Source organism: Mustela erminea, chromosome 10, assembly GCF_009829155.1.
Source record: "Mustela erminea isolate mMusErm1 chromosome 10, mMusErm1.Pri, whole genome shotgun sequence".
Lineage (NCBI taxonomy): Eukaryota > Metazoa > Chordata > Mammalia > Carnivora > Mustelidae > Mustela > Mustela erminea.
Window position 1 is genome coordinate 26,736,617 of NC_045623.1, and position 27,822 is coordinate 26,764,438.

General features: G+C 33.7%; 1 protein-coding gene and 1 long non-coding RNA gene across 4 annotated transcripts in view; one reads left to right on the forward strand and one right to left on the reverse strand.

Moving 5' to 3' along the window:
• DPYD (dihydropyrimidine dehydrogenase) overlaps window positions 1-27,822 on the forward strand; it is an 831,093-nt gene that overhangs the window by 104,734 nt on the left and 698,537 nt on the right. The gene's annotated exons all lie outside the window — the stretch shown is intronic.
• Window positions 988-26,707, reverse strand: LOC116567576. Of its 2 annotated transcripts, none has more exons than XR_004276262.1 (3): window positions 26,480-26,707; window positions 25,849-25,882; window positions 988-1,324 (listed from the first exon to the last, which is right to left on the reverse strand). It is a non-coding gene; the product is annotated as an uncharacterized LOC116567576 (long non-coding RNA). The 2 variants fall into 2 exon arrangements; XR_004276263.1 differs by lacking the exon at window positions 26,480-26,707 and adding an exon at window positions 26,042-26,068.

The window sequence follows — 27,822 nt, forward strand, 5'->3', positions numbered from 1 at the left end:
TGGAGTAAGCTTTCAGTCACTCATGCTATCAGATAAAGCAGTATTCTAGATAATTTAAATTAGCTTTTAATTATATGTTTGTACAATGTACTTTGTTTACATAAGCTGCATTTTTTACACATACACACATATTCATAGTGTTTAGATTCACTAAACACGAATAATTCAGTAACCAAAGTATTCAACAATTTAATATACTGTGGGCCTGCCACTTTTGTTTTTGCTTCTGTTTTTTGCCTTTAGGAAATGTAGCAGGAGTTCATTCTTTTATATGTAAGATGATAGAAGCATAGGGGAAAAAGTCGTGATGCTCTGTGACTAAGAATAAGAGGAGAATGCATAAAAGGGCAAAAATTAGTTGTTCTCTCATCTGTGATCAATTTTTGCCTTATATGAAGGGTGTCTGGATCACAGAAAACTATGGAGAGGGTGAGAAATTTGATGTAGGCCTTGCAAGCCAGCCAGTTTTACAGGTAGAGGGGATAGAGTTGAGCAGTCATAGAGGCCTGCAGGTGCAAGGTGTACATCGGGAACAGTTAGTAGTTGATGTAAAGCAAAGTTTTTCAAGCTCTTTTAAACATACGTTTCCCTACAAAAGTCACATAGGCAGAATGTTTGAATTGGTAACATGTCTCCTTATAGGTCAAGAATCCTTGGGTGGAAATGAAGCAGTGTGAAGTTGGCAAAGGTGATAGGAGCAATTCAGAAGCTCAGTGTGCAAGAAGGGGCAGTGGGAGACTGCTATGAATAATTTGCTGAAATCCTCAGCATTGGGGCTGTCCTTAGAAGGCTGGCTGGAAACGTGTTCGTTACTATATTCTGGAGGCCAGTTACCTAGAATCTAGCTTGCTGTGATAAAGAATATAAATTATGTCAAGAAGTCATGTTTTTATGGAAGGGGGTGACAGAACTAAATATAAAATTAGAATTTTGTAGAATTCTAATGGAGGAGAAGTTACAATGCAGGGATAGGTAACAGTCTTTCATTTATTTAATAAATGTTTATTGGGTTTTTATAATATACCAGGTGACAAGAATACAGAAATGAGCAAGAGACAATTCCTGCCCTCAAGTAGCTAATAGTTGAGTGGAGGAGACAGGTATAAAAATCAAATACTTGATGTAAGGACTCAAAGTCCCAGTCTTGAGTCCTTTCTTTGGTTCTCCATATTTTATGGTAGCTTTGGTCTTGGTCCATGACATGGTCTAGCTCAGCTATGGGAACATTCTCTTCTCTTGGAAGCTTAGCCTCTGCAGCAGCCCGTGGGTGGCTCTGGACACCTGCAGTGATGTTCTTGTCTTGAATGTGTCTAGCCTGGAGAAGCTAGAACAGAAGAGGACAGAATCTGAAGATTGATATTTTTTGAGTGCTATGTTTGGGCACTGTCACCAAGTTAGATATCCCTTCCTGTTTATTAAAGTTCTGCCATTTTTTATGAACATAGAACAGGAAAGAGGATTCTGTTCTTGCTTGGTTCTCTGTCATCTCATCTAATCTCTCTTCATAGCCAGTCTTTGCCATGAAGTCTTGAAAGTGTTCTTTTCTCAGTATCCCAGCTCATGAATCATTTTAGGCCCCTCCCATGCGTCCCTCTGATTCCAGATACAAGGACCTGGAGCCAGAATCTTAAAACACAAGATGCTACAACCTACTCTGGAATGTACTGGCTAAAAATAGCCAGATACCTGATCAGGTTTTAGCTAACCCTAGAATGGGAAGAAAAATAATTTCAAAGTTTGTGTTTGCAGCAGAATAGAGGGCGCAGTGGAGGGGATAAGAGAGCTAGAGAAATCAGTGACCTCACTAAGATAAAGGTGGAAGGTGTAGAGATCAACAGAGCAGGGACATATTTTTGAGAAATATAGAAATATTTAGAATGTAGATCTGATGAGACTTTGGTTTAGCTTCAGTAAATCATAACTCTGACTTAATCTGTGCTACTCTATTTAAAACCTTTTAAAGTATCCTTACCCTTTTTGAATAAATTATAGCTTATTTGTGTGCCCAACTTGAAAGTAAATTCCATGAGAGTAGGAAGATTGCTATTTTGCCCTTGTTTGTTTCTTAGGCTCATCATAGTATTAGCGTATAATAGTGCTCAATAATTATTTGTTGAATTCTTGATAAAGATAAAGATAAGGAGAATCACTAAGGGCAAGTCAAATGTTTTTATTTTGAATATTTGGATATACATTAATATATATAGAGAAAAGAGGATTAAAGAAGAGTATCTTGGTTTTCAGATGAATTTGGGATGGCTATGGCAAACTCATGTGTAAATTTGCGATAAGCAGAGGAAAAATATAATTCTATAACTCAAGAAAAATACTGGTGGTTGATGTGCACATTTGGGACTTGTTAAGTATTTTGATTCTTGTAGCCATAGGAAAGGATATGATTTCCAAGAATAGGACATCAAATCAGACAGGAGGAGAGTCTAACCAGATGCCTTAGAAATTATTGGGCTTAGGAAAATGTGTGTCACAAAGAAACATATTTTGAGATTTAAAAATTATAAATAACTTTCTCCAGCAGAGTAAGTTGGAACTGTAAAATGGTGTGCCTAAGAAAAAAAGGGTGGGCGTCATTTCTGGCCAGTCTTCTGTGGCTCCTGGAGATATCTAGAGCAGTGCTGCACAGTAGAACTTTCTGTGAACTGGAGTAGAACGGTCTTTAGTAGAAATGTTCTATGTCTGTGTTTTTTTTTTAGCATGATTGCCCCTGGCCACCCATGGCTCCTAGGCACCTGAATTATGGCTATTGTCACTAAAGAACTGCATATTTAATTTTATTTCACTTTTATTGATCTTAATGTAAATAGTTGTATGCAGTTAGAGGCTGTGGTTTGGACAGCACCCTGCAGGGATATGTTTGAGTTGCTAACCTGATGTTCGTCCATCTCTTACTAGTGGGATTCTCATCAGTGGAGTGAGTGGCTAGGGTAAGGCCAAAACCATGTTCACACACATCACACATATACATCACACACTGGCTTTCTCAAAAAATGAAGGGTACAGGATAGATTCATTACATGGTAATGGTTGTAAAACTAAAATTAACAACAATGACTTGATATGGAGGAGGTAAGTGACTATTATTCTTTAAGAGTATTAACAACAAGAACACTCTAGAAATTAATAAAATAATTTAGTAATGTGGTCAGATTTAAGATAAAGTTGGAAATTTATGAGGTTTTCTATGTATTACCCATAACCAGTTAGTAGTTGCCATGCATGATCCTGTGATTTTATTATATTTATAAGGTACCCTGAATCATTCAGGACATGCTGAATCACTGAATAGGTGGTATAAGAGGTGGTTGTTTTGTTATTTGGAAGAAAGAAATCATTGTACATGTTCACCTCACAGGTGCTAAAGGATGTTTCATGTATATTAAAGAGCTAAATAAAATAAATGAAACAGCCAAAGTCTACTAGACATGGAAGAGACTTTTCTTTTTTCTTTTTTTGAGGTTTGGATGGGGAAAGAGATGATAAGCCAAGAAGTAGTTGAAGAAATCACTAAGCTTTGCCTGCATTAAAAAAGCTTCTGTATGTAGAAAGAAATCATGAAATTAAAAGACAACATCAGTGTAGTATATTGCTGTGTGTTTAAAAGATTCAGAAAGATTAGGAGCTCAGTGGATAATTGGCAAAGTATGATTAAGAAATCTTTGAAAATATTCAACTGTAACAGCCAACAAAATATAAGTTATGTAAAAAATGTACTAATTTCTTGATTACTGACATTACTGCAGTTCAGGGGGGAGATTTTTGAGTCCTAGCACTGGAATAGCAAGACAGCCATTTCTCATTCTCAGAGCTCAAGAAGAGTAGAAATGATTGCTGCATTTAAGGAAAGGATTGCGCCAATAAGTACGAAAGCCTTAAAACAAACATACCCTTTCCACATTAATTTAACTTCCTGAAATAGATTATACAGAAGGCTTAGAAATTATGGACAATCTGAATCTGTTTCTCAAATTATTAGACCATAACAGCAAACAAATTGAACAGAACCTAGTAATATACTATTAAGGAGACAAGGAGATGAGTATTATATATGTAATACATATGACATATTTTTATACACATGCATATGATTTTATATTTACATATAGATTTTTAAAGTTAAATATATTTATAATATAGATTTAACATGTTTTATATTTAACATGTTAATATATTTATAAAATATATATTTAACATATGTTATATACACACAGTGGTAAATTGTGGCATATTTAATTCTATCTATTAAAATGATCTTTACCACAGTGTTTTTAGTAACACAGGAATCCTCATGTTAAAATGTTCACTGAAAAATGCCAGGAAACAAAATTGCATGTAGAACATTATCTCCACTGAATATAAAGAATGCAGAGGAAGAAGATGAGATTAAAATGTAGTAAAATAGCTATTATATTTAGGTGATGGGCGAACAGATACTTTTTTCAGGCTTATAATTTTCTGTTCTAAATTTTCTATAATGGAAGCATATTATTGAATGATTTGAAACATAATGAAGTAAGATATGAAGAAATGGAAAGAATAAAATATGAATACTAGGATAAGTGGTAAAAATCAGATTTTAGACTCCAACTGTGATTTTAGGTAAATTAATCATTTTTAGTCTTACTTTTTTATAAAATAGGATTAAAAACTTAATAGGATTGATATGAAAAACAACAATAATGTAGGAGAGGATGCTTTGTAATTTATGAAACATTAATAAAATGAAGGTATAAAGTATTATCTTTGTATACATTATTTGCATTTAATGGTGTTATACTGATTATTTCTAAGAATTTACATATGTCATACATAATGGAATTGCCTGGAAAACTTCAGTGTAGCCTTAGAATGTAGAATACCAGAGGGAATATTTCTTGTCTAACTTATGCAGAGTTTACTATAGTTCCATAGCTGTGTAGAAATATTGTACAGGATTTCTAAAAATGATGACATAAGAAAAAACATTTTAAAGACAGGAAAAATGTTTTTTCTTATGTCATCTCTGGGTTAAATCTCTGTCTTTTGTATGATACTAGGGCATTTAGAGGTAAAATTCACTTCTTTTCATCATATTTTTTTCCTTATTGCTGCCAGTTCAACCTTCTTATCATGCCAAAGTGATTTGATTTCTATATTATCATATTTTGCCCCTTTCTTAGACCCTGTAATAAATTCTAAACATCGAGGGTGAAACGTGGAATCTTTTTAACGTTGTGTCTCTCTGTCCCCCTTCCAGTTTCAGAGGCAATAGTGGGACATGTTTAGTACATATGTGAAATTGGAAGGTAATTCAGTTGAAGAACTTGAGAAGAGGGAGTGTCAAATTCTGAAAAAGGAATGGTACATATAGTTCATTAAGAAGAAAAAGTAAAAATATGGTATAAAGTTTTTAGATAAAGACTTAATACATAAAAATAGAGATTGGTCGGATTTATGGTTACACCTCTATGGCAAGAATATAAATTACATTTTTGGAATATGAGCATTGCTAGTAAGGGGTCAGTATTTTAATTGCAGAGCCAAACCTATTCAGTGACACCATTTATATTTAGATTTTTATTATTAGAGATGAACTTCCAGGACATATATGAAATTTATTCTTCCTTTTTGCTTGGCTTCGTCACGTGTTAGGAATTCTGTCACTAGATGGTGATGTTGAGTTGCACAGTTTATGTTTCTGGCTTTTTTTCTGGTGTGTGTAATAGTAATTGTAGGTGGGCCATAAACACAGCCGTTTATACAGAGTTAAACAAAGTGTAACTATATAAGCTTGGAAAATAGTTTTAAGAGATACAACCACATTCTAAATATTATTTAAGTCAAAAGGTTAACATTGCTTTAATGTGCTTGTTTCTTTACTTCAGACTCATTAGACTTTGGGAGGTGGGAGACACACAAATACCAATCTAAACTTTTCATTAAAGACTCAGGTCTTAAGGAGAGATCCAGTGACATTTAAAAAGAAGTATTTTCCAGTTTTTCTCTTCTATACGTGTTAGTCTAAAAGGTACATCTTTAATTTCACTTCTCTGTTAATAGCCAGTGGTAATGGGACTGTTTACCAACTGAACTAAGGGTTGTATTACTCCTGGTACCTAGCTGCCTATTGTTACATTAATGTTTTAGTTATATTAAGATTGCATCCCTTACTAAACATAATGGTTAAACTACACTGATACTCTTTAAGTAGTACCTCTATATGAACTGTGTAAAAACTGTTTCTATGAGTAGTTTTGTCTATCTGAGTAAGATTTGAAGATAAGAATATTAACATTATCCTACTTAATCTTATTTTTATAGATAAATTTGTATGTATGCCTATATTATATATGTGTAAATGGGTATGTTTGTATATGTAAATGTGTACTTTCTATCTCTCTGTTTAAATCTTCCCTTCCCAGTAAAGGAAATCTTGCAGTATTTTGAATTTGGAGATTCCTGTGCTTTTTAGACATATCTCTAAAGGGGGTTCAATGAAATTCTTTTATGACAGTAAAGAAGGAAAAGGGGAGGAGAAGACAACCTAAATATTTATGAATAGTGAGTTGGATAATTTTAAAAATGAATGTAGGGCATGAAAAAATTTGAAATGTCATTGAAGTAAAATATAAGGTGAGAAAGTATTAACAAAATACTTATAGCAACATCATCAGGTTTTTAAGTAGTATGGACAATAAATACAATTTTTTCAAAATTCTGGATGCATTATATAATGTTATCAATGATTATAGATGACAACATCTGATACATATTTTTGGCTTTCAAAGTTTTTAAAAATAAACATTATAATCACAAATACCATGTATATTTGCATATTTGTGTTTGTTTTTTAACTATATGAAAAGTTTGACCTGTGAGATTAGATTCAGAAGCAATGTTTAGTTTTCTGTTTCAATCAGATTTCTTGATCCTTCATAATTACATTTCTCCAAGTCCTATTTCACTAACGGGTTCAGCAAGTATCTCTCTTGAAGGTAACCCTCCTCAACCAGGTCAGCAAATTATAAGAATATCTTCTTGTTCTTCTATGCAGAGGAGACTATCTTGTCTTTATCATTTCTTACACAAAGAGGCACATATTCCACCATGCCCAAAGTAAGTTCCTACATTTGGTCATCTAACATATGCAAGTGGGAACCAAGCTGTGAATATCTTAAGATTTCGTGAAATCTAAACACAAAAGTATGCTATCACTTTTTCTAGATAATGATGATATGACTACTCTAATAAATATAGTACTGGAATACAGCTTAGAAAATGTTGGTTAGGCATTAGGGAAATGATTAATTACTTAAAAAAAATGAAATTAATTGAATTTGGTTATATATTCTGTGTAACTAAGTTTATGCGATTTGTGTAATATGAGTATATGTATATATATACATAGACACATTTGACACACAAATACATATGGGTACAAACAAACATACATTTGGTATCATCTATTTATAGCATAAATTATGAATGTTCCTTTCACTCACTTCAGAGGCGAATGAAAGTAAGATTTGTCATTTAATTTTTGATGGAACAAAGATATTTTAATTTTTTCACTATTCATGGGAAATAGGAGAAAAGTCCTGTATTAATTCTCAGTCATGTTTATTAGTAAAATTAAATATATGCTTAGCATTAATACCTCTGAATTATTTATGGATTTGGTGGTGATTGATATATATGAATTTGGAACTATGTTGATTTACAAATCTTTTTCTCTACTTTGAATTTTAATTAGAACTTGAATTTGAGAAATATTGATAATATACCTATCAATGATAATTTTTTTTAAACAATAGCACAAATGAAATCAGGCATACGTTAATTTAATTATATGCTTATAAAATGCATTATCATGTTTATTAATCTAAATATTCATTCACTCATTTAACTTGGTACCTGCTATGTATTAGACACCATTAAAAAGGAGTATTTATAGAAGAAAATCAAATTAAAATGATAACTACCATTTTATGACAACTCAGTAGGTTTAAATGATAGACCAGAAAAGAAAATATAAGTCATTGGTAAATTGGATGTTTATCTTTAAAACAACAAATTAGCAGCAGTATACATAAATAGAATTTAGCCATGCTAACAAGAAAATTTCATTTTCGCCTTAGTAGCTTAAGATTGTGTATTAAAGACTAGAAAGGAAGGGATACAGCTTTTGTTTTGCTACCAAAGAAAAGTGCAGAGCTAAGTCTTACTCTAGAATGCTTATCATTTTAGATACAGACTTTGAATGAGCAGCTAATAGCTAAAATTATTTAGGAGATAAAAATTGGTACTGTGAGGATTAGCTTTAATTTTAAGTATCCATAATTGAAGTGCCACATTATGATTTTAATGTTATGATAATCTTGTTAACAAGCTGTTGTGTATATACTATCATATTTTAATGTAGTTGCAAAGCTTAAGTAAACCATAAAGTAAATTGCTTTTTGAATCAGGCTTTTACAAGTGGAAAATTAGTGGTTTACATGTTTTGAATACATATTTTGTAATTATGCTTGGCATTTTCCACAACTTAAGAAGAATAATAGAATAGGTTTATAGATAATACATTATTGTTCATAACACATTGGCATATTTTGTTATTGCCCATTCTAATTAGCTTGGGTTTATTCCACATGTACTATAAAATAATAACTGATTCTGTTTCTTTTTCTGTATAGTCTTCTCTTCTGGAAGGTAGACATTGTAGTTTAGTTATGCTATTTCACATTTCTCATATTTTAGCACATTGCTTTTAACAGAAAATTAATACCTTTTCTTGTCTTGTATCTGTGTAGGTTATTATGATATACACTGAATCACATCAATTGGGGGTGTTTGTGTTTATTTGTCTTTGGGGAAGGAAAAATGTGTCCAGTGCTAATAATTGGTGAAGATAGATAGTAAGTTAAATACATTTTTTTCTGAATTTCTTGCTTCAGTTGACAAATACAAAGCATGGCAATTTGGTAGTCTAAAACAGAAATAAACAAACTTCTGGGATGCCTGGGTGGCTAAGCCTGACTCTTGGTTTCAGTTTACATCATGATCTCAGGGACCTGGGACGGAGCCCCCCAAGGCAGGCTCTGTGCTCAGCGGGGAGTCTACTTGAGAATTCTCTCTCTCTCTTTCTCTGCCCCTACCCCCTGCTCTTCCTTTCCTTCTCTCAAATAAACAAAATATTTTTTTTAGAAGGAAGAAACAGACTTCTATATAAAAGTCCATGTAGTAAATTCTTCCCTCTTTCTGGTTCATACAGTCTCTGTTGTAGTTATTCAGCTATGCTGATGTAGTGCAAAACCAGCCACATAGATAATATGTGAACTAATATTCACTGCATTGGTGCAGTACATTGGTGCATTGCTGGTTGCATTGGTACGGCTGTGTTCTAATAAAATGTTACAGAAACAGGCAGCCAGGTGGATTTATCCCGTGGGTCATCACTTATTGACCTCGGGTTAAGAGCAGATTTAACATAAATCAATTAAAATAAATATCAGGGGTGCCAGGGTGGCTCAGTCAGTTAAGTGTCTTTGGCTTGGTTCATGATCTTGGGGTCTTGGGATGGAGCCCTGCCCACCAGGGAGTCTGCTTCTCCTCTCTCTGTTCATGCTCTCTCTCTGTGTCTCTCTCAAATAAATAAATAAAATCTTAATAAAATAAATTTAAAAAAATAATTTGGTAAATATATTATGAATCTCTGATTTTCTCTGATAGATTAATACTGAGAAATAGTACAAAGCTCTTCCAATTTTATTAACAAAGATGACTACAGAACATTAATGAGTGTCATTATTTCCCAATTTCTGAGTCATTCCTTGAAATTGAGTAAGTTGCTCTTCCTAGATTACTCATTCAAGTATATAAGCATAATTCACAGATAAATCACCCATTGCCATTGTAAAATCACCAATACACAACCAATATGAGGTCTTAGTATCAATGCCACTGAATCAATTAGCATTAATTTGTTATGTTTATGGTTTAGAGTTAAAATGTGGACTAACCACTGAAGAACTGTCTACATTATGAAAGAGTATAATGTTACTCTTCAATTTGGCCCTAATTTGCCACAGTGTGGTACCTATAAAAATACAACATTGTGATATCTTAGTTTGTTAATCATTCATAAATATGTGGAGAATCAAGGCTGTCTACTAAATTTACATATATAATATCTTATATTTATTGGCAATATTGTGATGTGTTCCATAAGTCATTATTTTAACTCCTTTATAATGTTTTATACCCATGGAACTAGATAAGGAACTGCCTTCATTTCAAAAATTTAACCAATCTATATTTAATAAATCTGTAAATTATAAATAGTGATTTTTTTTCTAGTCCACAAAGAATTTTTTTTGTATTAAATGAGATGTCATATGGGATACTCTGAGCTCTTTTAAAAAAGTGCTCTTGAGGGGTGCCTGGGTGGCTCAGTGGTTAAAGCTTCTGCCTTCAGCTCAGGTCATGATCCCTAGGGTCCTAGGATCGAGCCTCGCATCGGGCTCTCTGCTCAGCAGGGAGCCTGCCTCCTCCTCTCTCTCTCTCTCTGCCTGCCTCTCTGCCTACTTGTGATCTGTCTGTCAAATAAATAAAAATCTTTAAAAAAAAACTAAATAAAAAGTGCTCTTGATGTTTAAATTTCAGTCATCTTAATGTTTTCCAAAGAGCATCCGAAGAAAATTAATTTAATTTAGTACATTTTCTAACTTTTAGCCCTATAGTTCTCTCCCACTAACTTACAGCTCTATAGTTCTCTCCCATTTTAAGGGCCATTATTTTAGATTGCAAATAGAAGAAATAATAGCCATTTTATTTTGAAATCTTCCATAATATCAGCTTTCATCAGGTTTTAGTACAAATAGGTGTTTGTCACTGAACTACAGAAGTAATATTTTTAATGGATATCATTGGTGTTTACAGACCAATTATCTTGCCAGGATCTTCCTCTATCTTTCAGGAGACTTTAGAAAAACTTTTTTCATTTTTATTTTTATTATTTTTTTAAGATGGGAAAGAAAAATGATTTACAATAAGGTTAAATTACTTACTGGTGTTATATTTGTCATTGTCATATTTCCCCCCCATATTTCATTTTTCCTTCATCCTCTTAGAAGTTATTTATAATTTCATATTCTGTGAGAGAATATTGCTTGAGACATTTCTCACCCAGGGGTAAGAATTGTGTTGAAATTTAAACAGTTTGGATGAAAAAGCTGTTTTGGAGTTCAGATTTTTTCTTTTTAAAAGACCAAAACAAGTATAAGATTTTCTTTCAATGAAAAGAAAAGACTTTCTGGTTTTAACACATAATTACAATTAAATGACTAAATATGAATAAAATATATTAACAATTCACTTTTTCTTTTTCAGTTTTTATTTAAATTCCAGTTACTTAAGTACAGTGTAGTATTAATTGCAGGTGTAGAATTTAGTGATTCATCACTTATGTAAAATATCCAGTGCTCTTCATAAGTGTGCCTCTTAATACCCATCATCAATTTATCCTATCGACAACCCAACCATCCTCCAACAATCCTCAGTTTATTCTTTATAGTTGAGTTTGTTTTATGGTTTGTCACGTGGCTTGAAAAAAGGAGACAAACCACAAATAGTTTAAAAAGCATTAGATGCCAGTTTGAACCAGCCAATACCATTAATTAAAATCTGAGAAGCAGGGGCGCCTGGGTGGCTCGATGGGTTGAGCCGCTGCCTTCAGTTCGGGTCATGATCTCAGGGTCCTGGGATCAAGTCCTGCATCGGGCTCTCTGCTCAGCAGGGAGCCTGCTTCCCTCTCTCTCTCTCTGCCTGCCTCTCCGTCTACTTATGATTTCTCTCTGTCAAATAAATAAATAAAATCTTAAAAAAAAATCTAAGAATCATTCTTTGAGTTGGATCATTCCATCAAAATGAAGATCTAGGGGTGCCTGGGTGGCTCAGTGGGTTAAGCCGCTGCCTTCGGCTCAGGTCATGATCTCAGGGTCCTCGGATTGAGTCCCGCATCGGGCTCTCTGCTCAGCAGGGAGCCTGCTTCCTCCGTTCTCTCTCTGCCTGCCTCTGCCTACTGTGATCTCTCTATGTCAAATAAATAAATAAAATCTTTAAAAAAAAATGAAGATCTACTATTACTTGGTGTTAGTAGAAGTCTTATACTGCAATTCATATTTATTCAAGATTATTCTACTCATCTGAAATCTTAGAGAATTGATGTTCTTTCAGTTCTTCTACCAAATATCTGCATGGTTTTAAGGGCCATAACAAATATATTCATCACATGATTTTTCTATAGATGAGACAGTTATTTCAGAAAGATATCTATATCAATTCTAATAAACGCTATTTGTAACCTATAACTATAAGCAAACTAGGATCTTTCTAGATATATTTAAATTATTAAATACCTCTTATTATTTATTATAATTTATATTATTTTATCATTTTGTCTGATTATATATAACCACAAATGCAGTTTAAATGTGATGATACATGGAACCTTGAATGCACACTGGAATCATCTTGGGGAAGAAGGGACTTTTTAAAGTATGTATAAGTAGGTATGGTAATATACCTTAAGAAAGCAGTATAACTTAAGTATTTATACCATCCCCAGTACCTAAGCCAAACTCCTAATTAAGTGAAATTGTGTGTGTGTGTGTGTGTGTGTGTGTGTGTGTAGGGGGCTTAGAGCTAGTATTTTTAAAGCATCCCAGGTAATTTCAGAATGCAGCCAAGTTTGAGGACTACGCTTCCGTTTGGTCTCCATTAAGGCTGTTCTGCTCCCAGCAGTAAGAAACATCTTGTGTATTTATCAGATCATGTTTCTTCTTCATTCAGAACCCCTCAGTGACTTCCTATCTCACTTGGAGTAAGAGGAAAAATTCCAACAACACCCTATGTAATCTGGATCTTCTCCGTCTCCTTGACCTTATATTTTAAGACTCAATGTCTCACTTACTTACATTTAGCCACAGTAGCCTAAATACTTAGAAATTAAACAATACATTTCAAAACAACCATGAAACAGAGAAGAAACCACAGGGATATTAAAAATATATATATTTGGAGCTGAGTAATAGTGAAAATAATAAATCAAAATTTTACAGATGCAATTACAACATAATTTAGAGGAAAGTTTACAGTCACTTTTGACAGTAGTTTTACAGCTGATTGTAAGACTAACTGTCCTTACCATTTTTACTGTAATTAAAATTATGGATCTATAAATCATTATTTTAAATAATAAAAAGATTTAAAAACCCAAATATAAAAAAATGTTTTACCTAATAGGATAAGGAGTAAGATGAGACAGTACACTGTTAACATTCCATTTTAATATCTTGTTAGAATCCTAGCTAATGCAATAAGATAATGAAAGGAAATAAAAGGTTTACTAGTTGGGAAGGGAGAAATAGAACTATATTTGTTTACAGATGACATGATTGTTTATTTAGAAAATCTGAAAAAATGATGAAAAAAAAACCCATTGGAATTCACAAGGAATTATATCAAGGTTGTAAGAGAAAAAGTTAATATACAAAAGTCAGTTTTTCTAATATCAGTAATGAATAGTTGGACTTTGAAAGAAAAAAAATAGCATTTACTTTAGCAACCAACAAAATAAAATATGTAGACATAAGTCTAGCAAAATATGTACAAGGTCCATAGGAAGAAAACCATGAAACTCTAATGAATGAAGTAGGAAGGAAGAAGGAAGGGAAGGAGGGTGGAGGGAATGCAGGAAGGTAGATAGATAGATAGGTATCCCATGTTCCTAGATAGGAAGACTCTGTTGTTCAGATGTCAGTTCCTTCCAACTGTGTCTTCATATTCAACATAATCTGAATCAAAATCCCAGCAAGAGGGGCACCTGGGTGGCTCAGTCAGTTAAGCATCTGCCTTCAGCTCAGGTCATGATCCCAGGGTCCTGGAATCTGGCCCCCAATGGGATCCCTGCTTGGCAGGCAGCTTACTTCTCCCTCTCCCTCTGCCTGCCATTCCACCTGCTTGTGCTGTCTCTCTCTCTCTTTCTCTTTCTGTTAAATCAATAAATGAAATCTTGAAAAAAATAAAAAATTTAAAAATCCTAACAAGATATTTTTGGTTATGCGCAAACTGATTCTACAGTTAATGTGGACAGGTAACAAGACTCAGAATAGGCAGTACCATATTGAAGGAGAAGTATAAAATCAGAGGACTGGCACTACTCTACTTTAAGACATTCTATAAAGCTACAATAATCAAGATGGTATATTGGCTAAAGAATAGACAACTCAATGGAACAGAACAGATTTTTCACATATAGACCCATGCAAATGTAGTCAACTGATCTTTGATACAGGAGCAAAGACAATACAACAGAGAGGGGATAATCTTTCTGGAAATAGGGCTAGAAAAATGATACATGCAAAAAAAAATCTAAATAGACCTTATACCTTGCACAAAATTAACTCAAAATGGATCATAGACTTAAATGTAAATTGAAAAACTAGAAAATTCCCAGAAGACAATATAAGAGAAAACCTGCATGATCTTGAGTTAGCAGTGCCTTTTAGATACAATAGCAAAGCATGGTTCATGAAAGAAAGATTGATAATCTGCACCTTATTAAAATAAAAAAAAAAAAACTAACGCTTTCTGAAAGACACTGTCAATAGAATGAGAAGACAAGCCACATATTAGGAAAAGAAGAATTTTCAAAAAGATATATTGATAAAGGACAGTTACTCAAAATATACACTGAACTATTAAAATTTGATGATAAGAAAACAACCTGATTGAAAAATGAGCAAAAGATCTGAATATACAACTTAAAGATCATAAGAAAACAACCTGATTGAAAAATGGGCAAAAGATCTGAATATACAATTTAAAGATACACTGTGTATCTTTAAGAAGATACACAGATGGAAAATAAGCATGTGCAAAGATGATCAATATCATACATAACTTGGGAGTGTCAAATTAATACAGTGAGGTACCATTATACCTGTTAGAATTCATGGGTTTCAGAAAGTGAAAACACTTTGTCAGCAAATGCTGACAAAGAGGTGGAATAGAAGGATCTCTCATTCTCTGCTGATGAGACTGCAAAATAGTACAGCCACTTGGGAGGTAGTCTGACAGTTTTATAGGAAACTAAACATAGTTTTACTATATGATCCAGCAATTGCACTAAATATCTTCCCAAATGAATTGAAACTTCCTCATGAAGACCTGTGCATGGATATTTATTGTAACTTTATTCATAATTGCAAAAGTTGGAAGGAACCGAGTTCTTCTTCAGTGGCTGGATGGACAAATAAACTGTGGTACATACAGACAATGGCATCTTGTTCAGCACTAAAGAGAAGTGAGTTATTACACCATGCAAAAACCGAGGTAACTTAAATGTGCATCATTAAATGAAAGAAGCCCATCTTAAGGCTATAAACTATATGATTCTAATTACGTGACATTCTTGAAAAGGCAAAACTATTGAGACAGAAGATCAGGAGTTGTCAAGAGTTTGGGAAGAGGGGTGAATTTTTGGAGCACAGGGGATTTTAAGGCAGAGAAACTGTTCTGTATGATACTATAGTGGTAGATACATGTCTTTATATATTTGTCAGAATTCACAATATTTTTATTGTAAACTTATGTAAACTGTGGACTTTGGTTGGTAAAATGTGTTAAACTTTTAAAGGCTGACTTTTATCCAGCATATAGTTTATTTTTGGTGAATGTTTCATTCAGACTTGGTAGGAATATTTATTCTACAGTTGTTGGATGTAGTGTCCTATAAATATCAATGAAAGGTTGTTGATAATGTTATTTAGATCTTTAATATCTGTGCTGATTTTTGTTTACTTTAGTATTTATTTTTTCAGAGAGGAGGTTATTAAAGCCTTCAACAATGATTTGAGATTTGTCCATTTTCTCCTTTCGGTTCTAACATGTCTCATTTCATTCTCCTCTACCCCTCCCCTGCCCCTCTTCTGTCTGCTTTTAGAATCATTCAGTCCCCCTCTTTAAGCTTCCTGTGTATGTCCAGTATGGAAACAGACGTGTGTATGTCTTCTTAAGTTTCCAATTATAATACCTCTTTCTTCATCCCAATAATCACTAAAAGTTCTGCTGATTTCTCCTCAGCTCATTTTGAGAATGTTCTCCCCTCTCCGAAACTTTAGTTTGTGTAGTTTTCTTTGCTTTCTCAGCTCTCCCATGTCTCTAAAAACACGATGTTTGTGGTTTGTCTAGCTTTTCCTGGTTTTTGGCAATGGGAGCATTGATTGGCATTCTGTGACCTACTACATGCTGCCTAGAAGTTGACATTTCTGTTTGTCTTCCTTAACACATTGTTTTGGTGATGAGTTATGTCCTGAGTAAATATAAGCAATTACATGTCATTATAATTTTAAGGAAAAACAGATCTCTTATTTATTTATTTATTTATTTATTTATTTATTTATTTATGTTCATTTCAAGCAGAATATTTAATCCACTGTCCCCCTCCCCGCCATCCTTTTTTCTAAAATACAGGCACATAGGAAGTTTTCATCCCTGGTCCTCTTCTCACAGCTTCCATGCCTTTAATGATATAATCTACTTCTTTTGCCTTTATCCACAGTCTGTATATTAAGGTCTCTAAATCTGTATCACCTGCCACATTATTCTGTTGAACCCCAGGGCCATGGTTCTAAGGCTTATTTGATCTTTTGAATGTTCATGAAGAACCTCAAACTCAACTGCTCAAAACCAAAATTTGTTTGCTTTACTTTTCAACTGGCTCCTACCGTCCCAGGGTTCTAATTTTGCCTCTGTTACTAGGACTGTCTGTAATTTTTAGTAATCTCCTTAACCTGTATGAATGCTGGTTTTCAAAACACTTTTCAATTTATATTTCATTTAAATGAATCAAAATAGAGCAAGGTTATTGCTTATTTTAAGACATTTTATTAAGGGTCTTATTAGTATTTACCTTTTTTTTCAAAACAAAAATATTATATGTTCAGGTTACAACCTCACATGCAAGTGAAGTAATTCATAGTTTGAAAAGAATTTATTGGTCAAGTTAAACAAGGAATGTTTAAGGATAACTTGGTCCTGTCAACTCAATTCAATGCTCAGAAGTATAGGTTTAAAAATCCTAAGAGACAAAGCTAAATTAGTTTCAATGGAGTCTTTTATATGACCCTTTAAGCACTTACTTTTCCTGAAGTATCTGTTTTTACAACTGAAATATGCAACCTGTTGTCTTCTAATTTCTTTAATTCCGTCTCCTTTTCTCAGGAGAGAGTTCTGTATCATTAAGTATGCTATACCTGGGTGAACCCAATCAAATGACTTAGACTTCAGTGTAGAAAAATAAATATCAGTGAGATTCTGTAGGGATAGATAATGTCAAAGATACATTTAGGAGGTGTCTAATTAAAGTTTTATGAAATAAATGCATTGATTTATTTTCCCTAATGAATTTGTATAGCATGTTAAAACCTCACAAATAGTTTCAGGGCAGAGTTTTAGGACATGATACAATAGGATATAATTTGCAAAATTATGTTTAATTTCTTTCCATTTTTTGTTATCATAATATTCACAATGGTGTGATTCCTAAAGAAATCATATGTGTTTCTATGTGAAATAAAATCTTTTGGTATCTTTACAAGCTGATCCTCAGTTAATCCTGATAATACTTAAGGAATAGGTGTTATTTATATGAAACTCCAAATTGGATATTATATCCCATTATATATACTCCCCCCTCAAAGATGTCTGCATTAAATGAGAATTAATATGAAAAATGACATTTAATATTAACAAATTTTTTTTCTAAGTAAGATGTGATAAGACTTTTTATTGCCACTAGAAATTTTATTGCTACTTAGCACAATTGTTCATAAAGCTACCCCAGCTTAAAAAACATTTGAATGAATTTTATTACTTCAGTGACAAAATAACTTCATTAAAGGTTATTTTCACTTTAAAGATGGTCTTAACATGTGGCATCCAGGGGGAAATGAGGTGGAGTTTTCAAGTATTTTCTAAAGATTACTTCTAATTTTTCAATGAAGATATTAACACCTTCATAAAAGTGTTTTTTAAAATCTTGACAAGATTAACCATGGAATACATGATAATATATAAGCAGTGTTAAATATAACTCTAAACGACAGTCTCCACATATAAATTTCAAAGCTACTTTGTATAGAAGACTATATTTTTAGGATATGCTCTATTTAATAATCAAAAGGTAAAAAACAACAACTTGGTAATCTTTAAATAGTAAGATATATGCTGCTATCATTTAAAAAAATTCAAAGAAGGAACAGTTTTGTTTTGTTTTTCTAGAATGCTTTCCATCTCTCTGTTTTTGGGTAGTTTTATTTATAGATATTTATATATAAATATGTGTGCCCATATTTTCATTGTCAAAAATATATATTCAATCATGTTATTAGGAGCAGTTGCCCTCATTATAAGTAATTATAAAACACCTATAAAAGATTAATGTCTTTTAAGGGTTTTTTGGTCATACTATTTTTAGCCTGAATATAAAATGATAATTCAGAAATTCTTATGTTGTCTATAAAGGAAGAACATGAAAGAAGATTATTATAGTAACTCAGTGATATAAAGAAGAGTATTTCTTGTAGGGTAGTCCAATTACAAAATAGTAAAACAGGAACAAAACACAATAAACTATATTTTCTATTTGTTTCAGTAAGTTTAGCACAGCAGGAACTGTGGCATTCCTCCTGGCTGGTGTGTCAAATCTGCTGTTTGAAATGTAACTGCAAATGGGAATTATTTTAAAGACATCATATATAAACTAATAACCTTAGCCATATAAATGAGATAATTATATAGCATTTAATATATGTAATTGCTTTTATTAAAATAATTTCATACCTTTGGTTTGAGAAAATAATGTGTTTATTTGAAACGATTAATAAACTTGTATGTTGAAGATATGTAAGAACAAAACTTTGAATCATTTAAATGCTGCTTTTGCCCATATCAGTTTTTCTTTTTCTTTTCTTTTCTTTCTTTTTTTTTTTTTTTTTGCATATGTCTATTTACTTGATTGTCTTCTTGAGCCAGTTCAGTTCAGTTTGAGGAAAAAATGCTACTGGTGGTATAAATTAAACAACAAAAATGAGTATGCCAAAAATTGATATATGATCCAGTAGAATTTTTGAAAAGTAGCCTGAAATCATTTTAGAGTCAGACTTGGGACTATAGCATAAGAGGAAAAACATGTCCACTATATAGGTTTGTAGAAATTTAAAACATACATATTTTTAATGCTAAGAGGTCTAGTTTTCAGAAATGCCAGCCAAGGCAAGAAGGATAAGTAGGAGAGCTGAGACAAGTGCAGAAGAGAATAAAATTCCAGAAGTCAGGGTATCAGAAAGTGTTGAAACCCTGAATATATATACCTGAAACAATATACCTGGTATTTTTTTTTAAAGATTTATTTATTTATTTGACAGACAGAGATCACAAGTAGGCAGAGAGGCAGACAGAGAGAGAGGAGGAAGCAGGCTCCCTGCTGAGCAGAGAGCCCGATGTGGGGCTCGATCTCAGGACCCTGGGATCATGATCTGAGCTGAAAGCAGAGGCTTTAACCCACTGAGCACCCAGGCGCCCCTACCTGGTATTTTTGATACCAGAAATTTCCGAGGGAACGTATGTGGGACGTCCAAAGGACAAATGTACTTCGAGTAGTAGAAATTGCTTCTCACTCAGTGGTGCCTTGTCTTTATTTATTTATTTATTTATTTATTATTTTTTTTTCTACAAGCTCGGGGTTCTTACTGCAGCAGTAATAGCCCTCTGCCTGTGTGAGAACATACTTGACGGTTCCTGATAGCATGGCACAGTGTACAGTCTGTAAATGGGGAGGCTAAAATGGTTTAGACAGAAACTTTTAGTCTTGCCCTCTGACATCTTGGTGGTTTTTATTCAGGCAGAAGAAGGATTTGTCTTAATTAAGGCTTATACTCATATGTTCATAATTAAATAGTTTTAAAAGCCTGAAAGAACTCACTAAGAGCCAACTGACAGAATTGTGCTGTATCCAACTACAAATTTATGTGGAACATGTTTCACTGCCAAGCTTTTGGAATGTGTAGTCTGAACAGTGTGACTCTATGCCTTTACCTCCCAGTCATACCTCAGCCCACCACAATCTGGCTTCTTTGCATCTCTTTTTCTATTAGGCATAGTGCCCTTCACAAAGTAAAAGCTCAGTTGACTTACTGATGTATTTTGATATGATTTATTTTGTTATCTATCATTTATATCCTGCTTCTAAAAGAAATTAAAAGGGGATCTGCTTGTGTGAAGGTAAGATACTACTAGTCAAATAATAAAATAAATCGTATTTATCACTTATTGCAAAGTAAACAATTAAGAAAAGGAGTAGGAAAATATAAAAAAACCTGGTAGGCAGTGGATAGTTATTGTACATGACTGAAAATTCAATAAGAGAGACTGGAGGCAAACCATAAGAAAAGTTTCACAGAACATAAGAAAAAAAGAAATAAAAGAGACAAAGTGTCCTTTGCATTTGCTGTTCCCTTTGCCTGTATATATTGACATGACTAACTTTGTCTCAGTCTTCATTGCTTGCAAACGTTACCTTCCTAGAAGAAGGTCTTCCTTGGCTACTATCTAAAAGTAATCCAACTTATATCATCATCATTTCTTGTCCATCTTTCCTATTTTTTTCCCTGAGAACTCATAACTAATTTACTATATATGTTTCTTGTTTGTAATCCTTAATGTATCTTTCTCAGTAGAATGAAGCTCCGTGAGGGCAGAAGGTTGTGTGTGTTTGTTCACTCTGTATCTCAAGCATGGAGAACTGCTCCTGGAACATGGCAAGTGCTTAGTAAGCATTTGTTGAATGAGTGGGTGAATGGATGAATAGATTTAATAATTATATTTGACACACAGCCCAAAGAAAAGGACAGAGATGGGCTGTGGTGTGGGAATCTGAGAATGCTGGACAAATTAGATAGGTCTGGAGATGTAGTTAAAGGCATGGAACTAAATGTGAAATGAAACAAAGAAAAGAGCAGAGTAGAATCTTAAAGAACTCCAATATTTAACAATAGTTTATGGTGCCTGGGTGGCTCAGTTGGTTAAGCGTCTGCCTTCAGCTGAAGTCATGATCCCAGAGTCTTGAGATGGAGCCCACATCATGCAAGGGGCTCCCTGCTCAGCAGGAAGCCTGCTTCTTATCTTTCTCTGCATGCTGCTCCCCCTGCTTGTGTGCTGTCTTCTCTCTGTCAAATAAGTAAAATATTAAGAAACAAAACCCAAAAAACCAAGAACAAGGAAAGAAACCAAAACCAGTCATTTAGGAAAAGAATGGGAAAACTCTGGAGAATGGCCAAAAAGGCAACAAGAAAATGGATTTTTTTTTAAATTCAAGTATAATAACATACAGAGTTACAGTAGTTTTAGGTACACATTATAATATAATAATTGAACAATTCTATACATTTCTCAGTGCTCATCACCATAACAGTACTCTTAATCCCCTTTATCTATTTCATCCATCCCTTTTATCTGCCATTCTATTTAAAAATAGAATTTTTTAAGGTGAAAGAATTTTTTTAAAAGATTTTATTTATTTATTTGACAGAGATCACAAGTAGGCAGAGAGGCAGGCCGGGGTTGGCGGGGGCGGGGGGGTGGGGGAAGCAGGCTTTCCCTGAGCAGAGAGCCCGATGTGGGGTTTGATCCCAGGACCCTGGGATCATTACCCAAGCCAAAGGCAGAGGCTTTAACCCATTGAGCAACCCAGGCACCCTGAAAGTGAAAGAATTTTTTCAGATGCGGAGTAGCTGACTTTATTGAATGCTTCAGAAGGATCAGGTAAGAGGAGATCTGAATAAATATTCTCTAGAATAAATGGCATGGACATAATTAGTGACATAAGCCATATCCATGGGAAAACAGGATCTGAAACTCGATTGGAATAGATGATGCATTGTATGAATAAATTAATGGACAGGAAGGAAATGGGGACAGTCAGTACAGACAACAAACTTCTTTTGACTTTCTGGCTATGCATAGGAGGAAGGAGATGTATGATTTGGGGAGCCATGTTACCGGATTGGAGTGACCAGAAATAATTAGATGCTAATAAGGTAAGTTCTAGGAAGTAAAAGAAAAGGTAAAAATTGAAAGCATGTGACTTTAGAGAAGGTAGAAGGTAGATTCCAGCTCCATCTGTGGGGATTCCACTTTGACAGGAAGAGGACTAGAAACACCATTTTGTTACGAGGCAGGAGAAAAGACAGTGTCCCATCTTTAGAAACAGATTTAGAGAAGTGGTAGCAGCACTGTTAGGGAACACCACCTAAAGGCTTTTATTTTGTCATAAAAATAGAAAGGAAGGCAGACTGCCGAAGATGAAGGAATGGAATAGGAATGGCTTGGAAATCAGAAGGAAAGATGAAAGTTTTAAATAGTTGCTCTGAAGAATGGAATAGTGGGAGATTGACTAAAGAAATGTGTTTCCTTGATAGGGAGTCATGAGAGCTCAGTTAATCAGTGACCCTGGCTATATCATGATGCTATTTTTCTTGTATGTATGTATAGCTTTCTTTGTGAACATGGGTGTTGTCATCTAGAATATGAATTTTCTAAAAAAGGCAGGATGGAAAAGCTAAGTAACAAGGGGTTTCACATTTTTACAAAAAGATATTTGAAATGATTAGAAATAGAGCTTAAGTCAAGTAAAAATTGGGACAAACTAAATGGATAAAGAAAAATTGGAAGAGTCAATAATAATAATAGTAACAATCATCATCATCATCATTATTATTAATTACTTACCATGCCAAAAACTCATCTAAATACTGAACATTTGTTTATGCATTTAATTCTTATGACAATCCTGTGATGTAGGTATTATTATTACTTAAATGTAAGATGTTATTATTTATTTATTTATTTATTTATTTATTTTATTTTATTTGACAGAGATAGAGAGATCACAAGTAGGCAGAGAGGCAGGCAGAGAGAGAGGGGGAAGCAGGCTATCTGCTGAGCAGAGAGCCCAATGCGGGACTCGATCCCAGAATCCTGGGATCATGACCTTGGCCGAGGCAGAGGCTTAACCCACTGAGCCACCCAGGCACCCCTTAAGATGTTAATCTTACATTAATTTTGCAGTTAAGAGAACCGTACCTAAGATTATACAGGTAATAAATAACAGATCAGCACTTTGAACTATTAGATAGTATAAGTTCTGATGTCTTCAATTTAACCACTTTGGAACACAGAATATAGCAGAAGTCTTAAAGAGCATGAAGACTAGTACTAATCGGGAAATTGCATGAGCAAAGTGGGAGGCTAAGAGATCCACATTGGAAGCATGGGATGTTTGAGTTAGTAAATTTAAAAGGAATACCCTTTAGACTGACAACAACGTTCTAGTCTTAGCATGTGAACTTGTATTTTTTTTTTCTTGCTCTCCTCCAATAGAATGATTCCACCCTGCAGGTATAAATTATTTTATTCACACTTACTGAATATTATATTTCTTATGTATCATTTTTGAAACATAGGAGTTTTGATAAGTCACTGGGACCCTAGTGATTTGTTATAGATTTTTAAGAAACTGGATTAAAGTATACTCAGTGCAAACTCCATGGGAGAGCATCCTGAGGTAACAATCTGAAGAAATGGGTCAGACTGGGATAAAGACCAAAATCATAGAGTAGCAACACATGTTTATTTCACGTTCTGTTGGATCACATAGTTTGTGTTTCACCTTTGTATTTCAGATAACTAGCATGGACTTTCAGAAGGTGATTTTTTTTTTTCTTTGTTTAGGATGAGATCTTATTCATGCACTTAGAAATTTGTCTCTGGAAATTACTGTCATATAATCAGTAACTTCCTTGAAAATTTGCTGAGTGATTACACAGATCAGGGCCATGTTATATTGCAAGGCAAGGTAATCAGTAGAGTTTCCTAAGAAGTACTCAAGTTCGGGGCACCTGGCTGGCTCAATGGGTTAAGCATCTGCCTTTGGCTCAGGGCATGATCCCAGGGTTCTGGGATGGAGCCCTGCACCAGGTTCCCTACTCACTGGGGAGCCTGCTTCTCTCCTACCCCTCCTCCCTGCTCCTTCTCTCTATCTCAAATAAATAAATAAAAATTTTTTTAAAAAGTATTCAAGTTATTCAGACACACAAACTTCATGTTATTCTTTGTGATGAAATGTGACTAATCATTGTATAAATCCTCTGTGTTTCCATGTTGCTTTCCATGGGTGAAGGGAAGGTACCAGTGTGGTAACGTACATGGAGTTCCTGGCCTATCTTGACAGGGGAACAAGCTTGGCATGTTTGAGGACTCTGAAAAAGGAAATGTGAATGTAGCTTCATGGAGAAAGATGAATTCTGAGGCAAGATAGGGTCTGTTGGCTATGGAAAGGAGTATGGAGTATGAATTTCATTTTAACAGCAATAAGAAGCAAGTAGAAACTTACAATCTCTATCCTTTTTTTATAGATAGAAAATTATGATTCAAAAATTTTCATGTTTTATAGATGGGAGCTCTCTTAAATGACAAAGCTGAAATACACTTTTCTCTGACAGTTAAGTATTTTCTTAAAAAATATTTCCTCTAGTTCCTGGTATATAGTAAACAACTTAGCAAAGGTTTTTGAATATGTATGAGCTACATTAAATGACAGATAAAAAATTTAATCACTGAAAATATATCTCATAAGCACCTTGAAACTGTTTATTTAATAAATAGTAACATAAATGTTTATTGTGATCTCTTTTTTCAATACTATGCAAATACTTTGCATGGATTATCTTGTTTCTTTTTAACAACAATCCCATGAGGTAGGTACTATTATTATTTTTTTATTATGTTAGTCACCATACAGTACTTCATTAGTTTTTGACGTATTATTATTATACCCATTTTATGTATCAAGAAACTGAAATACAAATGGGCTAAGAAACTTGTCTGTGGTCATATACCAAGTAAGTTATAAATTCATAATAGCAGAAATATTTATGCATTTTATTGTCACAGAGAATTCTGTTAAATCAGGATTTATTGGCCTAGTTTGTAGTTTAGTAGTTAAAGTAAAATAAAATAATATCTTGTAATTCACATTTTCAGTGATCTTTTCCAAGAAAATTGCAGAGAGAATATCCAGAAATCTAAATTAAGAAAATAATCCTGGAGAAGTAGATGACAGAGCAGAGGACTCTAAATATAAAGTTAGAACTATGTCCTTATTGGGAATATGCTCAAATAAGAATTTTGAAAATACTTTTTCTGTTATTCATCAACTATTTAAAGCCTACTATGTGCCAGGTTCTTGGAGGATAAGAAGGTTTGGTGGATAAGAGCTAACTAAGATCATAGCTACCTGGCTGTGATTTAACTCTTCTTCTAAACTTGTCAGAACCTAATAATCCCCAAGGTTAGTTGTTTTAGTTGACAGGAATCTATGATATGACAAATAAAACAGCTTCTAGGGATGCTTGGGTAGCTCACTTAGTTAAGCAGCTATCTTTGGCTCAGGTCATGATCCCAGATTCCTGGAATCAAGTCCCAGGTTGGGCTCCTTGGTCACTGGGTAGCCTGCTTCTCTCTCTGCCTGCAGCTTTCCTAACTTGTGCTTGCTCTCTCTGTAACAAATAAATAAAATCTTTAAAAAAACCAAAACCTTCTAGTAACTATTAACCTTGCATTACATGTGTAAGGGAAATAATACTCATCAAAAGCTTATCATAAATCTTAAGAGGCAGTCATTACTCTAGGTATGGTTTGATCATTTCAAAAGCAAAAATATTTGTAAAAAGACACTGAATTCTGAAGAGTTCATGTCTGAATTTTCTGTCTGAAAAATGACAAAATAGTGTCAGTATTATGATGCTTGGTTTAGCATAGACACATAAATATTAGCTAATTAAGCAGTATGTCCAGCCAATTCATTATCATCCTGGAATGATGTGCAGCCTGGCTAGTATCATGAAAGAAGAGGTGAGGAGAAGCTCACCTCTACCTCTAGGCTGTTTAACCAGAGAAAGCCTGGGATACATGGCTTCTTAAATGCACTCTTATATTTCAGGATTTCTTATGATGTCATATAATTATGCTCTTCCATCTTAGTGTATGCTCTCTTGAATATTTCATGTTTAAAAAGAAAAAAGTAGAAACCTAAGTTATTATCCTTTTGGCCAAATGTTCAACTTTTCTTTCTGTGACTTTGAAGGTAGTAGACTGCAGATATAACAGATTTTCCCTCTCAAATGAATTTCCTTAAACAAAGTTGTTTTTAAAATATACCTGGCATCTTTGTTTATAGCTGAAGTTTGCCTGTCAACTACATGCATGGTTTTCATTGAAGCGTGTATGTGTATGTGTGTGTGTGACTTCTAATGGCATAGTAATAATTTCAGGCGAAGGAAAAAAGAGAGCGGAAGAAATATATTACATTTTTGTACTTTCTCCTTGAATTTTTCTTTAAATATAGGAAGGCCCTATTGCTAAATATAAGCTGGTAATTTGGTCATTATTTGCTATTCATTTGAACTACTACCGTCAACAGATAATGGACAGTGAACAGAAAGAACTCTTTCGGTAAGCCATGTAGTTTTTCCAAGGGTGATTGCTATGCTATGTGTATTTAGATGGAAGCTTTTCCCTGTATAATCAGCTTGCTGCTGCCCATTTTACTGCCAAACATTCCTTCTCTGTGATAGCATAATACTGTTACCAAGGGAACAGCTTATGGCCGACACTTACAGTAGTGCCACAAATTAATTTCACAGTTATCAGGATATAGGGCGATAACACTAACGTGGGCTACTGTGAAATTACCATTGTTCCCATGGAGTTACAGTGTAATTATTACTTTCATAGTAACTAAGCAAATAATTCATATTACTACTGTTGGATGTTTGTTTTCTCTTCTGTTTCTCTGTCTCACCCTTTGTCTTGTCCTTTTCCTTCCAGTGTTGCCCTCTTTTGTTGATTCAGAATCTCTCTGACACCTTTTTCACAAGTTATGATATAGAGTAATATTTTATATTGGCATTAAGAAAGGATTTCAGTGGCCTGGGGTGAGGACTTACCATTTATGTAAGTCGTGTTCATAATTAGGATGTTTACTTACATTAAAAATATATAAAGACTAAAATATAGATTTTCCTGGTATTTTGAAAGGATATATTCAATTTGTAATGAGTGTGGAATGAGAAATTAGAATCTTATTTTCATAGAGAATTAGACCAATGTGTTGAATAGATGGATCCATTTAATGTGATTGAAAGCACTGAAGAAAAACGAATGTTGTCTGACTTCCTTAATTAGCTATGTGATTTGACATAAGCCAGAAACTTCCTTAAGCCTCAATACTTCCATCTATAAAATGGGGTTGATAATATCTACCTAACAGAATTGATAAAAAGAGATATGGGTGAGAGTAAATTTTAATCCATACAGTACAATAAAATTTTAAGATGTTACCATCATTGCCATATCTTTAATGGGAGCATCTGTTGATGAAATACTGTTCTTGTTAGGAGAAGTTTCTAGGGAGACTTTGAAATAAGAATAATAACACTGGGAAGGATCAGTTTTCATTATGTTTTATTAGAATAAGATGTGCTATTTCATTATGTCTAAAGTAAAAGAAAATGAGACATATAATCATTACATGTAACAATTTTTAATAATTCTTCAGAACTTTTATACCATATTGAGCATCATGTATGTGTTAAATAAAAGTTAAGCATTGAAACATAAAATAATGACAAAGAAGTGTGTATAATATGC